Here is a 19,126-nt window from a genome sequence, read left to right as displayed (position 1 = left end):
TGCATAATCCTTGGTGTCACTTTATTTCTGGTTTATGACGGATAAGTCTAGATGAGTATATTCGAGTACTCAGGGTTTATCCCATCATGTTGCAGGTGAAGTTCTCGGCCTGTTGAAGATGGTGGCTAACCATCGGTGGGCTCGGTGATTCTATAGTTACTTCTCATCTATATGCTTTTATCAGATGATGTCACTTATGCTAGCAATGTATTTGGAACTTATATTAATGTAATCATTTGAAAGCTATGTTATTTTCACTAATCGGTTTTGAAACCCAAACTCGTACTATTATTTGTGAACCCCTTTGTAATATTATTTCCGTTGCAACTTTGCGTATGTGATGTCTATTTTCTTAATCATACGATCTTGGTTGTGATGTTGATTTACTGAGGTCCTTCGTGACACTCGGCGGACTACTGGGTTTATATAAGTGAAAGTATGTGCGTGTCAACGTGCTAAACGAGGACAGCCATACTTGATCTTGTATAAATTGAGCGATTCTGTTACAACCTCTTCCTCTAAGTCCCTCATGATCCTCTCCAATGTTCCCTCATGACCCTCTCCAATGTTCCTAAGCAAGATAACATCATTAGGTAGTAGTCTATTCTCAAAAGTATGAAAAGGATCACTTAAGAATGAGCTCACCTCTAAATTGAGTTGACGCATTTGAGCCAGGTCATTAGACCTTGCATGATGGTTGGAGGATCAGTGGGTACATCTAAAGAAGCGATGTCTTCATCATCCTCCCCCTCTTGAAACTGAGTCATCCTCGACTCAAGCTCATCTTCTTCTCCCAAATAAGGCTTCAAATCTGCAATGTTAAAGGTGGGACTACGAACTCGGGTGGCAACTCAAGTTTGTAGGTCTTATCATTTATTTTCTCAATTATCTTATAAGGACCAGCTGCTCTTGGCATTAATTTAGACTCACACAACTCAAGAAATCTATCTTTTCTCAAATGTAGCCAAACCAAATCACCTGGTTCAAGTTTAATTTCTTTTCTACCTTTACTACCAACAATTCTATACTTTTCATTCATTCTTTCAATATTTGCTTTAGTTGTTTCGTGCAACTTACAAATGAAATCAGCACACTCTCTAGTATCACTATGTGTTCTTTTAGTGGTAGGTAAAGGCAAAAGATCAATAGGAGCGCGAGGGTTAAAACCATACACTACCTGAAAAGGACTTACCTTGGTGGTGGAATGTTCCACCCTATTATATGCAAACTCCACATGCGGCAAACATTCTTCCCACATCTTCAAATTGTGCTTCAAAATTGCTCTCAACATGGTGGACAATGTTCGATTCACTACCTTAGTTTGGCCATCAATTTGAGGATGATATGTTGTAGAAAACAGCAGTTTGGTCCCCAATTTATTCCATAAAGTGTGCCAAACATGACTCAAGAATTTTGCATCGCGATCTGAAACAATAGTAGAAGGCATACCATGCAAGCGAACGATTTCTTGAAAGAAAAGGTCAGCAATATGAACAACATCGTTGCTCTTATGACAAGGAATAAAATTTGCCATATTAGAAAAATGATTAACCACCACAAAAATACTATCCCTCCCCCTCTTAGTCCTTGGCAAACGCAATACAAAATCCATAGATATATCAGCCCAAGGAGTAGAAGGAATAGAAAGAGGCATATACAAACCATGTGGGTTCAACCATGACTTAGCTTTTTGACATGTGGTGCACCGAGCCACGTACCGCTCTACATCTCGCCTCATCCTAGGCCAAAAGAAATGTGTGGACAGCACCTCCTCTATCTTCTTGGCTCCAAAATGTCCCATAAATCTGCCTCCATGTGCCTCCTGCAACAACAAAAGACGAACGAAGCCAACTGGAATGCATAGGCGGTTAGCTCTAAACAAAACCCATCATTGATCAGAAACTTATTCCATGTATGTCCCTCTCTATAATTTTGCAACACGTCCTTAAAATCAGGATCAAGCGCATATTGTTCTTTTACTGATTCAAGCCCAAAAATCTGATAATTAAGTTGTGACAGCAATGTATATCGTCTAGACAAAGCATCAGCAATCACATTATCCTTCCCTTTCTTGTGTTTGATAATATAAGGAAAAGATTCAATGAATTCAACCCATTTAGCATGCCTACGATTTAGATTATGTTGAGAGCAAAGATACTTAAGTGATTCATGATCAGAATGAATAACAAATTCTTTAGGCCACAAATAATGATGCCACGTCTCTAAAGAATGGACAAGTGCATACAATTCCTTATCATATGTGGAATAATTCAGAACAGGACCATGCAAATTTTCACTAAAGTAAGCAATGGGTTTACCATCTTGCATCAAAACACCCCAATGCCAACTCCACTAGCATCACATTCTAGCTCAAAAGTCTTACCAAAGTTTGGAAGTTGCAACAATGGTGCGTGTGTGAGCTTGTCCTTCAAAGTGTCAAAGGACTCCTCAGGTGCCTTTCCCCAATGGAACACCACCTTTTTCTTTGTCAACTCATGCAATGGGGCAGCAATGGTGCTGAAATCTTTGATGAAGCGGTGGTAGAATCCTACAAGACCAAAAAAACTCCTCACCTATGTGATGGTTTGGGGAACCGGACAGCTCTTTATGGCTTCAATTTTCATCTCGTCCACCTCAATTCCCTATGGAGTTACAACATAGCCAAGAAAAGAAACTCGATCTGTGCAAAAGATGCACTTCTCAAGGTTACTAAATAAACGTGCATCACGTAAAGCATTAAAAACAGCACGTAAGTGATCCATATGTTTAATAAAAGACTTGCTGTAAATCAATATATCATCAAAGTAAACTACCACAAAACAACCAATAAAAGCTCTTAAAACCTCATTCATTAAGCGCATGAAAGTGCTAGGTGCATTTGTCAAACCAAAAGGCATCACTAACCACTCATACAACCCGAATTTAGTTTTAAATGTGGTTTTCCATTCATCTCCAAGTTTCATTCTAATTTGGTGGTAGCCACTTCGCAAGTCAGTCTTGGTGAAAATTATAGAACCACACAACTCATCAAGCATGTCATCTAGCCTAGGAATAGGATGATGATACTGAATAGTAATATTATTGATGGCTCTACAATCAACACTCATACGCTAAGTTTCATCTTTCTTAGGAACCAAAAGTACAGGAATGGCATAAGGACTAAGGCTTTCACGTACATACCCACGGTCCAAAAGGTCTTGGACTTGCCACTGAATTTCCTTAGTCTCCTCAGGATTGGTTCAATAGGCAGCACGGTTGGGCTGGGTTGCTCCCAAAATCAAGTCAATTTGATGCTCTATCCCTCTCATAGGTGGCAGCCCTAGGGGTATCTCAACTGGAAAAATGTCCTCATACTCCTACAAAAGGTTAGTGATAGTAGGAGGCACCGAGCTAACAATATCATCAAGCGAAAACATAGCTCATTTTCATACCAAAGCATAGCAAATATCATCATTAGAAATTTTAGCAAAGTCACATTTTGTTGCAAGCATAACATCACCCTTCAATTTAATCCCCTCAGTCTTAGAAATAGATGTAGACTAATCCTTTTTAGGTGGGAGAATAGAATTAGCAACTTGCTGATTTTTAGATTGAACATCATTCAAACTAGCAGCGCGTTCTCTATTAGCTTGTACAATTTCAGCAGGGGTCAAAGATACCAAAGTAATTTTCTTTCCTTTATGCATAAAGGTGTATTCATTACTTCTACCATGGTGTGTAGCATCATTATCATGTTCTCAAGGATGACCCAATAATAGTGAACAAGCTTGCATAGGTACCACATCACAATCAACAGAATCAGCATAAGAACCAATGGAAAATGAAACTCTGCAAGTTTGTATTACCTTTGCTTTGCCAGAATCATTTAGCCACTAAATATGGTATGGATGTGGGTGCGGGCATGTAGTTAAGCCAAGCTTCTTGACCAAATCAGAACTCACCAAATTATTGCTGCTACCTCCATCAATAATGACACGTGCTCAAGGGTTTCTAATGATGAAGAAAATTTGGAAGACGTTATGGCGTTGTAGCTTCTCAGGTTGCTGGACTTGTGAGTTGAGAACCCGCTGTACAATGATGCTCTTATAGGCCGCTGTGTCCTCGCCACCAAGGACTTCATCGCCCTCCTCATCTGTGTCTTCGTCTTCTTCATCTTCAATGTTAGAGGTGCTGATGTAGCCATCTTCTATAACAATGTATGCCCACTGACTTGGGCAGTCCTTCTACACATGGCCAATTCTATGGCAGCGGTGGCACTGAATGCCCAAAGTGTGTCCCATCGATGCAATGGACGAGGCACTCTTGGTAGGCACCTGCAAAGAATTTTTACCTAAATCTAAAGGTCGTGCGGGAGGTGCCTTAGGTGTAGCGGTAACTCCAAAGTCTGTTGGTCGCTTGCTCGCTGGTGGAGGCACCCAAAAAGTGGTTGGCTTGGTCAGCCCTTAAGATGGTGCTGAGCGTGGCATGTATGTGGTGCTAACCTTGCTCTTGCTCTACTGTTTATGCCCTTGCAATTCCTTTTATGCAAGCATATCAAACTAAGACAACTGGTTGACAGTGTTAAATTCTTTATAATCAACAATGTCTTGAATCTCGCACCTCAAACTCGAATAAAAATGACAAATGGAATCTTCGTTCCCCTCCACAACACTACATCACATCAATCCCTTTTGGAGCTCACCATAGTAATCCTGTACAGATTTCTCTCCTTGTTCTAAACGCATTAATTTCTTACGCAAGTCTCTATGATAAGAAGGAGGAACAAAACAATCCCACATAGCTATTTTAAGTTCTTCCCACATACTAGGTAAAGCATCCTGTGCAGCTAGCCCATTCCACCAAATAATGGCAAAGTCCTTAAACTCACTAGTAGCTTGTTGAACTCTATGATGCTCAGGCATAAGGTGGGCACTAAACTTTTGTTCTACCATCATCTCCCAATCAAGATATCCCTCAGCATCATAATGACCCAAAAAAGATGGTAATGTGAACTTAATCTTAGCATAAGGATCATCAGGCACACGATGATTATTACCTTGATGGTGGTGGACACCACCCATACCTGTCGTGTTGCGGCGAAGACGTCATCGTAATCTTGCTTGTCGAAAGGCTGCTCGATCTATATTTCTAGTGGCATCATGCACCATGTCTTCTGGCAAGAGACCATCGGTGTTGCTGCCGGAGACATCGTTGTTTACTACCACCAAGGTTTCCAGCTCAGTAACCTTGTCAGTTAGCGTGGAAATTCATTTGTCCAATCTCTCCATGCTGTTGCCAATGTTGAGTTCAATGAGTACGTCAGTGACGGCCTTCCTGATGGCCTCATTCATGCTTTTTTGGACATTATCTATAATAGCTTGCAGTTGCTCTTGGCTGACACACTCGTTGAAATCCTTGGGACTGTTATCTCTCGTCTGATCACCTCTTGCCATTGTAAACATAAAAACAAGAACAAACGATGAAAGTTATCCCTACCAAATGACTACATGGTTGCAGTGGTGTCACTTTTCATTGCAAGTGAAAGTGTCTTACCAAGCTCTTACAAAGTTCTTACCAACACAAGCAGTGGGCGGTACAACCGGCAGCTGGTTCATGATACCTGTGAGGTAGTGGTACCGAGATTGCAAGGCCCCTTTTTCTATGCTGATCTGAAGAGTTTGTGAAGCTTGGAAGGCACACAAAGAATAATATGTATATTTGGCACACAAGTCAGTAACAGAAAGTAATGCTGAATTATAGTCCAAAGTACTTGTTCTCGTTGCTGGTCTAAAATGTTCCAAGTGCCACGTGTGTGACAAACAAGTATGGTGGATAGCATGGTGAAAGGTGTGTGAAAAATAAGTATGGTGGATAGCAAGAGCAACACAAACAAGAAACCAGACAGCACACGCTAACACAACTCACTTTGGCCTTCTCTATGTGCTCCTCTAGATATTATTCCTCTTTTGCCCCTCTCTTTTTTCTATTTTTTGGGCTGTCGTTGTTTTTTGTGAAATTTCAACTTTTTATTTTTATTTTTTTGATATTTTTTGTCACTTAGGAGCACAAAAGAAGTAACCACAGAAAATATGAGCTTAAACAAGTGAAAGGTGTGGCCTGTGGAAATTTCAAAAGATGTGCTCAAAATTGACAAAAAGCTTGTGACCACGAAAAGAGGATCTTGTGACCAGTTTTTGACCAAAATAAAATTTTCCGACCCCAACAATGTGGGGGATGGACGTATCCAATTTTTTTTTCTGATCAATTTTGATATATGGAACGTCAAAATCGGAGTTTGTATACGAAAACTAGACCAGTTTTAAGAACGGACTCCAAATTAGAGGACAAAATGGGAACAATGCGCACAAAATTGGTCACGTCAGCAATGATTTGATGGAAATGATGGGAGAAAACACACGAACTGGACTCTAACATGACCCAACCAGCAACAAGACCTTGACCAGGACATAAACTCAACACAACGGACTCTGAAACTAAAATATGCAAAGGCTATGGCGCGGTAGGTTCTAGGATAGAAAAAAATGGCACTGGACTATGGGACGAATGTGAAACACTCAAAACTAGGATATAAATGTGAACCTGACAGTATACCTCATCTCTGATTACCACTTAATGGAAATGGGGATCTCGATCTTCCATCAGGTAGCGGTAACTATCGTTGTGGCGAAGAATGACACACCGATCCGGCTTCAGATCAAAAGATCGAACCCTACAATCTTAGCACCACAACTCCTCTAGTTATCAACCGAGAAATGAATCTAGTTGACCTCGCCAAGAAGGCTAAGCCCTACCTACGCAACAAAGAACACAAGCAAGAACAAGAAAGAAAGCAACCAAATTGCAGATGAATGATTAATCTCACGAAGTTGGGGTCTCACAAACCGATGAATGACGAAACTGTTCTTAACAGATTAATCTAAGCAAAACCCAAACCCTAAGGGAGGAGTGGTATCTGTTTATGAAGACTCTAGGGTCATGCAAGACCCCTAGACATGCCCCCTAATGGGCCCAAACACGATACACGGTCCAATGGACCAAAAGACGGTGTCGCAGCAACCTGGCAGATTCTGGATACTAATTTGTTTCGACGATTCCCATTGATTCTAAAGGGATTTTGATGTGAGATCACTTGGATTGGCTTCCTTATCAAATTAGCTTTCCAATCATATGAGGATCATTGAAAACAGAGTCTGGATGCGTCTTGGGTGACCAGTTTAAGGCAGACTGGTCCTGGAGGCCGAGGCAGACTCAAAATCATGTTAGACTGGGCCTCTGGTGTCTGTTGAACGTCTTTGCTGGTCATCAATGCCTCCACCTCTTCATTTAAGTCCCTCATGACCCTCTCCAATGTTCCCTCATGACCCTCTCTAATGTTCATAAGCAAGATAACATCATTGGGTAGTAGTCTATTCTCAAAAGTATGAAAAGGATCGCTTAAGAATGAGCTCACCTCTAAATTGAGTTGACGCATTTGAGCCCGGGTCATTGGACCTTGCATGATGGTTGGAGGATCAACGGCTACATCTGAAGAAGTGATGTCCTCATCACAAAGTGGAGTCCTTATACTGAATCTGCTAGAAGATTTGGGCTGACCTAAATAATAATTTCAAATAAATCCTAAAGACCCACTCACACATGCATGGTATGGTGGTAGTGTTTACACCAAAATTTCGAAAGAAGAATGCGGGAAGTCAAAGCTTATAAGATTGTATCATCAAGGGATCGATCAGATGTGAATCGATATTAGCTGGTTTTGATGCAGTGTTGGAATCGACTATTTTATAGATCACGTCAACAGACAACATCAACAGACTATGTACGGATGGCGTCAGGGGTGAAGGGGACTGTGACACCTAAGAGGGGGGTGGGGGTGAATTAGGCAACTTAAAATTCTAACTCTAAACTATGGCCTCTTTTTCTAACCTTAGCAGAACCTATGCAAAAGATAAACTATCTAAATGTGCAACTATGGTTTTGCTAGTGTGTTGCTATCTCTACCTCAAAAGGAGTAATATAATCAATGTAAATGCAGAAGGTAAAGAGCAAGGTAGAGATATGCAAACTCTCGTCGATGACTCTGGTATTTTTATCGAGGTATTGAGAAGAGCGCAAGCTTCCCCCTAGTCCTCGTTGGAGCCCCTCGCAAGGAATCCCTCACAAGGGCCAAGCTCTTGGTTGGGTAACTCCGTGGATAGCCTTGGGCCTTCCCCACGCGCAAGTGGGTCTCCGACGTACCTTCCTGCAAGCCTCTCCTAGATGCTCCCCGCCATCTTCACTATCAAGCTTCCAGCCAAAACGCCGCGGGCCTTGTTCCCTCCAGTACACAGTGGTGGCCACACCACAAACTCGGTTGGTGTGATCTCGCAAGACTACAAGCCCCTCCGATGTACAACAATGGTGCTCGCAAGCACCAAGTGGTAAGAGGTATGCAAACCTCACTAAACACTAGGCCTAAACCTAGAGCAAATGCATAAGCAGTGGTCTAATCAACCTAAGCACTTCACAAAGCACCTACGCTAATCACCTAATAAAACACTAAGCACTATACAAGTGGAGATCTCTAAAATAGGGGTATCAACACCCTTGATATGTTTTCTCAGCTCCACACTTGCCAAATGACCGGTTGGGGGTTGTATTTATAAGCCTCACTGAGAAAGTAGCCGTTGGGGATGAAATCCCGCTTTTCTACTACTGATTGGACGCTAGAGTCATCCTAATCAGATGCGTCCGATCGTCCCGACCATTGGAGCCATGAATAACTGATCGGATGCTGCCAGCGTCCGGTCACTTGCCATTGGACGCATCTGATCACAAGTTCACTGCTCTGGAACCTCTCTGTACTCGATCGGATGCTGATGTCCTGTGTCCGATTGGTTTGCCGCCAGCGTTCGGTCCAGTGTTCGGTTGCTGCTGCTGTTGCCGAGCCTCTAATCAGAGCGTCTGGTCGCTTTTTGTCAACGTCCGGTCTAGTGTCCGGTCGCTACTACTATTGTCGAGCCTCTTGATTGGAGCATCTGGTCACTTTCCTCTAGCGTCTGGTCCAGCATCCGGTCGCTTCTGTGAGCTCATTTCTTTGTGATCTTGAGTGCAGCTTGGTTTCTATCTTCGTGCTTAGACTTTGCTTGATAACTTGGGTCTTCTCTTGTGCTCCTAAGGTCTTGCTTAAGGTGTTGATCATCGGATCATCATGTCACCTTTGCCCAAGTCATGTCTTGCATCCTATTGAACTACAAAACAATCACTTGCAAATTCATTAGTCCAATTTGGTTGTGTTGGTCATCAAACACCAAAATCCAAAGTAAACGGGCCTAGGGTCCATTTTCCTTATAGGGGAAACATGTCGAACTCTACAAAAGGGAAAGGATTAGGGTCCAAGTTATCTTAAGTCAAGAATGTTTTCTTTTATTCCAAAGATTATAATAAGTCATATTTGAGTAGGATTCATGTTTATGTTCCGAGTATAAATATTGGGCCCCGACTATTATAAGAGACAACCAATCAATCAATACCAATTACTTTTTTGGCTTTACGCGAACCCTTAGGAGTAGGAGTACTATAGATCTCGATGAGTTCTTCAACAAGCTAGGCTGCATCGATCCGGTCGACCTGCGACTTGTCTGTAAGTACCATTATGGCTTATACTTCTGTTTGTAAGGCTGCATCGATCCGGCCGACCTCTTATGAGCTTTAGTATAAGTTAGTTATTGATCTGTATTATTATTTGTAAGGCTGCATCAGTCGATTGATCTCTTATGAATCATAATATAGATCAAAGTTATCGATCTTGTGTTAGATAACTTGTTATTTAATACAATATCACCAGTTATCAAATCAGCTAAGATTAGTAAGATTTTCTTGCTGCTTTTAGTTGATTCACTAGTTATCGATCTTATTATGATTAATGTTCTATTAATCATAACAAATCATCTGATTGAAATAGAGATAGAGCAGCATCATATCATTAAAATTAGTCATCTTCTAGTCTGGTCACACTATGCATCTAAGGATTGATGGCTTAATTCTGCTAGATCGGCTGTTTTATCTCTATTCCAATCAAGCATACTATGCATTCAAAGACATGTTTCGATCTTGGATAAATTCACTAGTTAATGAGATCTAATCTAATGACACTACCATAGCTGCATTGATCCGATCGAACCTCACTAGTAAGACTTTAGATTAGAGATTATCGATTAGTGGTTTTATTCATGATCGAGGTATGTACTCTGTTTGTTTGCTATGCATGCATCGGCGATTTTAGCCGATTCGCCCGTGCTTTCACAGATATGGCTTGCTTTCATGAACCTATTGACATATAGTCGGTTTTATGAATTTTCTGGTTTTAGATTATTGTCATCACAATAGCTACATCGATCCGATCAAACCACACTGTTGGTGGTAATAAATTAGATCTAGATAGTTCATAGATTCTTTTATATTAAACAGTCGATTGTTTGCGTGGTATATATCTTTTACCGAATTCATTGGCTTTGCACCATGTATTGATTAAATCTGATCTAGCCAATGATGTATCTTTGGCGCGTACATATTGATAGCTCAAGGGAAAGGATCATTAAAAACTAGGTGCATTGTGCTTGTTATCAATCATGACCCGCGAGCGTCATAGTCCATAATAGTAGATTTCTTCTCGTATCGGTTATTTAGTCGATTTTTCTGTTTGGCTGCTCACGAAGCGGCACACTTGGAACTCTTTGGGCAAAACCAGTTTGTTCCACCCTAAAGTACTGATAAACTTTCTCTTCTTGTTAATTGTAGGCCAAATTGACTAGCACGCCTTCGGGATTTTATAGGATCGACTGGTCTTATGATTGAAGCCAAGCAGATCTCTAGATCATTCCGGCTTGCTGCGTGTCCCCTGGCGCGCTTCCCACATTTTCACGCCAACATGCGTTTTGGCACGCCTGGTGGGACCCCACAATCGTCATGGCAGCTCATAACAACAGGGACATTCTTATGGTGCCTTATGAAGACTTACCTGATGAGGATAAGGACGTCATTAGTAAAGCTATAGAAGAGTTCCAAAACAAGTGTTTGTTGTGCTACACCAAGAGACGTGACAATAAAGTTGTTCAAAAATATTCACTACCAAGAGTTTTGATGCATGGGTAGTCAGATATAGACAAAGCTGATGATAGATGTTTCTTCATAGATGCTGTAAATAAATCTATTTATGATGCCATGTTGAACCATAATATAGCTTTCTTGAACACATTCCACAATACTATGAAGGAGGTGTTTCATGGATATCCAATTGATCAGGTTGGACCGGCTTATTACAACATTCCATATCCTTCAACTCAGGGGACTAATCAAGCCGGTACTAGCCATCAAGAAGCAGCACTAGCTAGCAATGATGATGCCCATGTAGTTTAGACCTCATCTGAGCAGGTTTAGGATACCACTACTAATCAAATACAGTATAATCCTAGATCATCAGCACAGCATGTGCAATAGTCGATGGGGCAAGTTTAGAATCAAATGGTTAATTTTGGCACATCAGGCCATATACCGTCGTCGGCTCAAAAAATAGCGCCATCAGTTCAGAGGATTCATAGAGATACAAATCTCAATATTTACAATTAGAGACTTCAAACAACAAATCAGCAAAGGACCCAATAGATAGAGATTCCACAAGGATATCATTATGGCATAGATTATAATACCCTTCATATGATTCCAAATCAAAGGTATCAAGGTACCCAAAATTTTAATCCGCAGATGGGTCAGCAATTGCAAAGAAATCCGAATTCAAATACTGTTGAGTTGTTGCTCAGAGTAACCGAGATGATGAAAAATCAGTTTGGTTTGAAACCAAAAGGGTAGACCTTTTCGTACAAATATCCGTATCCAGAGTAGTATGATTTGGTTGCTCTTCCTATGAATTATAGGCTCCTAAAATTTGCTAAGTTCACTAGTCAAGATAGTACAAGTACAATAGAACATGTCAGTCGGTATCTTACACAGTTGGACAAAGCATCCATTGAAGAAGCTCATCGAGTTCGTTTCTTCTCCTTGTCCTTGTTAGGACCAGCTTTCACCTAGTTTTCATTGTTGCCAGTTAATTCTATTGCCAATTGGACTGACCTGGAGAAGAAATTTTATACATATTTCTATACTAGGATAGGAGAAAACAAAATCATCGATTTGACGACCATAAGTCAAAGAACTAATGAATCAGGTGCTGAGTTTCTTTAGAGGTTCTGAGAAACCATGAATTTGTGCTTTTCATTGAATTTGACTAATGATCAGCTAGCTGCTTTGGCTGTCCAAGGAATGTTGCCAACATGGAGAGAAAAACTGCTTGGACAAGAATTTGACAATTTAGGTCAGTTGGCTCAACGGGTGACAACACTTAATAGCCAATTCTAGAATATGCGCAGGGATACCTGATTCTAGAAGAATGCTGTAATTGCTGAAGCTTATAATCCATATTTAGCTGATGATGGATGAATGATGAAGAAGAGGAGATTGCTGTGGCTGAATGGAATTGGGGTAAGAAGACAGTGATGGTGCCAAATCCTTAGGGAAAAGGAGTTGAAGAGAGCTATGATTTCGACGTCACAAAATCAGATAAGCTCTTTGATTTCTTGCTTGAGAGAGGACATATCAAATTGTTCCGCCAATCACATGTTATATTATCTCCTTATCAGTTGAAGAATAAGAAGTTCTACAAATTTGATAACACTACTTCTCATTCTACTAATGAGTGTAGAATTTTTCGGCAGTATATACAGAGGGCTATTTAGCAAGAGAAGCTTAAATTTGATACACCTCGAAAGATGAAAGTCGATGATAGTCCTTTCCCAAGAGATCAGAATTTGGTTGATGCTAAGTTGCTCAAAGGAAAGACTAAAGTTCTAACATCAACTAGGGCCAAAGAAACTGGAACAATTGATCTAGAGATGCAAATATCGGCTGATGAATATAGAGAAATTAAAAGGCATCATGACCAACAGAAGAGCCGATATGAGCAGGGAGAGATGTCAAGAAACGGGGCGATACGGCAACATGTTACATCTTGAATTTTATTGAATAAGTGGCAATGACAGAAGGAAAAGGATTATCAGTGTTGGTTAGAAGAGAAAGAATACTAGCGTCAACAGGAAGAAGAGAGGTATGAAAAAATGCAAGTTGAATCACATTGGAATTGTTCTTTCTTTAGACATTGTTGGAATGAAGATTTGAAATTGCCTATTAAAAATAATTGCCCAAAGTGTAGTGAGCAATATTAGGAGTTTAGACAATCTCAAGCCAACCGTCGATCTATTCATGCTTGAGATGAGTATCATCATAATAATATGGATCAACACTTAAAAATAGAAGTGTTCATGATTGGCTTGGGAAGCGAGTTGTCGATCAAAACTAGGCTGATTATGAAGAAGAAGGTGATGAGGAAGAGTATGCTTGGTAGGAAGGACAATGGTGTCTAGGTGGTTTGACAAGAAGTCAGAAAAGAAGGGTACAATGCCTAAGGAATAGAGAGCTAGAACAGGCTTTATCACACCCCAAAATTTCTGATTTTGGGTTGTGCATAGAAAACACTAAATAAAATGAATTATTTTAATATTTGGATAAAATTTACCTAGTTTAGTTTGAGCTAGCGCAAATTTAGTTATAGGAAAAATGTGAATTTTCAAAGTTTTCTAATTTTGACGGGCGTTTGGATGATGTGATGTTTGCTTGTTGCTTCTTTGTGTGTTGAGAGTGAGCAAAGTTTTTAAAATACGTTAGTAGGTCGATTTTCCTTCTTCGGCATGCCTTTATCTTTTTCTACAATCAAATTCTTTGTTTCTCAGCTGAAGTTTTTGTTGGGAGCTTCCTAAAATCTTTTCTTTATAATGCAAATCACTCCTTTCAGTCCCTCGTTCGTCAATCAATCTATACAAACTTCTTCGGAATTTTTTAGCTTTTTCTAGAACTAGTTCCTACTTGTTTATGAGGCTAATTTAATTTTTAGAAGCTCCAAATTATCTTATCATGGGATCCAAATACTTTATTTGGGTTCCTCATATTCCACAATGTCTCTGGGAATTTTTCCCGAATTTTCAGAGCTTTCATAGTATTTTTCGCTGCTTATATAATAATTATAGACTTTTCTGGAATTATTTTATCCACGAAATTAATTAATTCCAAAAATAATAAATCTCTCAATTTTCCTAATGCTCAAAGCCCATGTGCAATAATCCTAATAAATTCTAAAGGCCCATGCATTTATTTACTAATGGGCGTTAATGATTATTTAGGCCCATTAGTAAATATGGAGGGTGCAACATCAATTAGTACTATATTGCTAGTTGATGTAGATATGGAGAGTTTTTCTCCCAATAAATATGTACCAACCCCTTAGGCAAAGCACACCAAAACTAACGCAAGTGGAGCCCCTAGTTTGAGAAATCCCTCGTGTAGTAAATTAAAATTTTCTCCTCCTCTCGTCGTCGCCGTCGCCGCCGCGCTACCCAACCGCGTGGAGTTCTATTGTGGCCACCTTCCCCTAGTCTGGAGTTTGACTATGGCCATATCAAAGTTCCGTGAGCTTTCATCTATTATTTTTCCTCTTTTCCTTTCTCGTTGTGCTTGAAGATGCATCGGCAATTATTTTTCTCTTCTGTGCCATGCTGCTCGGGTACAGGCACCGTCGCTAGCACTGTTGGACGGGCCTTGCTAGTTGCCGCCTCGCGTAAGGGTGAGCGCGCCTGCGCACTGTGCACGGCCGCTACCTAGCCTGACCATCCTCTCCTTCATACAACAAGTCAAGCCCACCCCTACGCAACAGCTGTTGCCATGGCGATGTGGTGGCTGTATGGGAGGCCAAAGGATGAAGATGAGGTAATTACGAAATTACCACCGGTTCGTAATATTGTCGTCACATATTCGTTTTAAGTCCGTTTCGAATCGTTCCAATTGCGTCATATTCGTATCGATGTGATCTACATGCTAGTGTCATCATTTTTCATGTCAAGTGACTTATATATATATATGCTTAAATATTAATTTGATTAATATACATGCAACTAGTTTTTATAAATAAAAGCAACATAATTATATACAATGCTCTTTTGCAAATAAGTTTTAACATACTAGTTGCTAAAATAAATATGTTTCTAAATTATAATATGTTTAGTCTAAACACACATCAAATTTGATTAGATGTTCTCACATGTCAGGTTTGTATTTAGCAAGTTAAAGTTGAATTGGCATAAATGATATCAATATATTTATAAATAAAATATGATTAGCTTCAACTCAGTCTTTAAGTATAAATATGATTTGTTTAATCTAAATTAATGCTACTCACATAGTTTTTCCTAATTAACATAAATCGAGCTTATAGTCTTCTCTTGTCTTTTATAATATAAAACCCTAGTAGTCGTTTCTTTACAACCGTAGTTTCGATTAGCATGCTTTTCAGTGTCTGTGTATTCATAGCGAACGTGTAGAACATCTTTAAAACCTTTTTACTTGTTGTTTCATATGTTTGGTGTACTGTTCTAATTTAGTTCTATTGTTTGCTTCGTGTATGATTGCATGGATGCTTGTGTGATGCTTTATGATCATGTCCAGTCGGTGAGCTTTACATGTTGATCAAGGAGTTCCATTGATAGTCTGGACTAGAAGAAGGATCTAAGTCTAAGGCAAGTATAGCATGGGATCTTTTTTGTTGTCCTATTCACTTTAATAATTTAATCATATGCATGTGTCTACCTTGGCAACCGTAGTAAGTTTCCTAGCTATTTAATATCATGAATTCCTTGTTACCTATGGGGTATTGCATTGGGTAGTATGATGCTAGTGCTCAAACCAAAGCCATGATCTTGTAACTTGACTAATGGTATATGCAATAAACACTAAAAGATGCTTTTTAGCAACATGGAACAAGGGGCTAGAGCATTGGGCTATTTTATGGTGCTCCTAGATTTCTCTCCCTAAGGACTTATCTGTAAGCGAACATCCGGGACTTATAGTACAGCTGTGAGGGCTATATGGCTCTGGCTTTAGCTCAGTATGAGGACCTTTTCTAGCTTGTTAGTGGTTACCTTTATCGGCGTAAGAATGGCTTGCCGAATCGGGTATAGTGCGGCCTCTGTCCCCTTGTGTATAGGCTACGCGTCATTGTGCCATCGGGAAGGGGGGCTCTACATCTATTTGCCGAGTGAATCTAATGGCCCTAATTTGTTAGATGAACCTTTGAAAGGCTTCATAGTGAACCCTGTCGACCTTCCTTGGTAGTGGGTCAAGAGGCTGATCACCTTGAGCGAAAGGGTAAATCACGACTCATAGTGAAAGTGTACAACCTCTGTAGAGTGTAAAACTGATATATCAGCCGTGCTGATGGTCACGAGCGGCCTTGGACCCTTACGGAATAGATGATGAACACTAATGATACTGATGATAAAGATGCTCATTAATGATTACTATTTATGCTATTCATTATTTATATTTACCTGATCAAGTGTTTATATGGCTTGTGAATAAACTTGTTGCCACCCAATTGCTAAAATCATGACTCATTAAAAGCTAATTACAGTTGAACCAGTGTCAGCCTTTTGAGCCTTATGAACCCTATATTATATTTGTTGAGTATGACATATACTTACGCTTGCTTTATTTTTCAATTATTTGGATAAAAATCCTGAATGGGTACCAGATTGCTAGAGTTTGGAGGAATTAGGCTTGTGATCAACCAGTCAGTTGTTTCTGTGGAATTGGAGTCTTCACCCAAAGATCGGAGTTGTCTTTCTGCTGTTTGTTGTCTAAGGTTATATACTTTATACTAAGTACGTTATATATTGAGCATTGTGTTTTGATATTACCATTATTTGTAGTTATATGTGAGATTTGACTTTCTAGGCTCACATATGATGTGTATCTAATTTTGTTCTTAAAACCAGGTGCTACAGGCTCATAAATCTAGTAAACCTCAAGTGTGGCATGCTAAACAAATAGCCGGTAGGGGTCAACCATCAGCTAATATTCAAATGACTTTTCTGTTGCCGTCAGAATTTAGAGCTCTAGCAAACCTAAGAAGTCTATTTAGATTTTGATGAATCAGAATATGAGGAGATAGTTGTCCAAGTTGACTAGTAATACAACAAGCTATATTTGATAAGCCAATCAAGCATCAGGCACTTAAAGGCTTTATATGTAAAAGGTTTTGTTGATGGGAAGCCGATGAGCAAAATGTTAGTGGATGAAGGCACTTCTGTTAATCTTATGCCTTATGCTACTTTTTCGCAAGCTTGGCAAGGGACTAGGAGATTTGACTTAAGACCGACATGATGCTTAAGGATTTTGGGGGTAATGCATCCAAGACCTAGGGGGCAATAAATGTTGAATTGAACAATTGGAAGTAAGACTTTGCTCACTACATTCTTTGTCATTGATGAAAAGGGTTCATACAATTTACTCCTTGGTCATGATTGGAATTCATGCAAATTATTGTGTACCATTCAACTATGCATCAATGCTTGATTTAGTGGCATGGAGATGATGTTGAGCTGGTTCATGCTCATGATTCTATGAGTATAGCAACAGTTGATCTAATATACTAGGAACTGGAAGACTTCGAGTGTTTTTCTAGCAAGCTATGGGAAGGATGCTTCATTAAGATCAATGATAAAAGCCAACAGCCGATCCAAGCAGTCGGCTCTGAGAGTTTGTTTTAATGGATAACCTAATAGATGGTATAGATGTCAAACTAGGACATGGCTTTACGTCAGCTGATGAATTAAAGGAGATAGATATTGGCTCTAGAGATAGGCCTAGGCCAACATATGTAAGTGCTAAGTTGGATCCTGAGTATAAACAGGAGTTGATAGATTTATTAAAGGAATTTAAAGAATGTTTTGCTTGGGAATATTATGAGATGCCTGGTCTAGATCGATCAATTGTTGAACATCAGTTGCCAATCAAACCTAGATATCAGCCGTTTAAACAAGCTCCAAGGAGATTTAACCCAAGTGTTCTTGATGATATAAAAAAGGAGACTAAAAGATTACTAGAAGCAAAATTTATCCAACTAGTGCCGATATGCAGAGTGGATATCGGGTGTTGTTCCTGTGTATAAGAAAAATGGGAAGTTAAGAATTTACATCGACTTCAGAGATCTGAATAGGCTATACCCATAGATGGTTATCCGATGTTGATAGCCGATATGTTGGTAGATGCAGCAGCTAGGAACAAGGTTATTAGTTTTATGGATGACAATGCTGAATATAATGGCTAAGGAATATATCTTTTAGGTGCCCTGGTGTAATCGGCTTATTTGAATGGGTTGTAATGATCTTTGGTTTGAAGAATACTGGTGCAACCTATCAAGAAGCGATCAATGGAAAGTGTGTAAAGGAATATTATCCTAGCGTTTGGATTAATACTTGATAGCCGATTTGTTCAGTCATCGGCTCTAATAGCCGGATACCAGAAGGGTATTGCCTTTAGTTAAAAATTAACCCAGAGAGAGGAAAAGTTGATACGATATGTATCGCCTATAGAGCAAAAACCAACACAGAAACGATTATGGTATACACAAGACATTGCAGAAAGTACATTAAGACATGATCACAGAAAAACAGAGGTTTTTATTCATTGATTAGTTTGCCCTAAGTACAAACTAGTCAAAGATATTGTTTATCACATCCTGAGCAGATGTAATGTCCACGATGGCCTTTGTTGCATCAACAAAGTCCCTGATTAACTCCTCATGCTCCTCGGGGCCATCGCCCATCAGGAAACCAGTCTCCATGGTATGGAGCTCGTACTCGGTCTGAACCTACACCGTAGCTAGCGCCACTGATGCACCACGATGGACGCCATGGAGGGTGATCTCTTGGACATGGGCCAGGACATCATGGAGGCGGGCGTTGATGAAGGGGCCCCGAGCATGGACGGCTGCCGTAGCCACATTCGTCGCCAGCTGGAGGTTCTCCAACTGCACTGTTAGGGCTGATAATCATAGAAACAAAGAAGATATCAAGACAAAGACAGTGGAAATTAAAATGAGAGTTTTCTTGGAGTTCATCTTACCCACCACCATGGCATCAGACTCGGCCAGCCATGCCCGAGTAGCGTTGGCCTCTTCCTCGGTGGCAAGGAGGGTGGCTTCAGAGGC

At 40.0% G+C, this 19,126-nt stretch overlaps 1 protein-coding gene across 1 annotated transcript in view; it reads left to right on the top strand.

Moving 5' to 3' along the window:
* Positions 1-19,126, top strand: part of LOC136454775 (uncharacterized) — a 34,754-nt gene that overhangs the window by 14,744 nt on the left and 884 nt on the right. The gene's annotated exons all lie outside the window — the stretch shown is intronic.

The sequence above is a fragment of the Miscanthus floridulus genome, chromosome 5 (assembly GCF_019320115.1).
Source record: "Miscanthus floridulus cultivar M001 chromosome 5, ASM1932011v1, whole genome shotgun sequence".
NCBI classification, from domain to species: domain Eukaryota; kingdom Viridiplantae; phylum Streptophyta; class Magnoliopsida; order Poales; family Poaceae; genus Miscanthus; species Miscanthus floridulus.
Note: the sequence above shows the minus strand (reverse complement) of the source record. Positions and strands in the feature narration are given on the sequence as shown.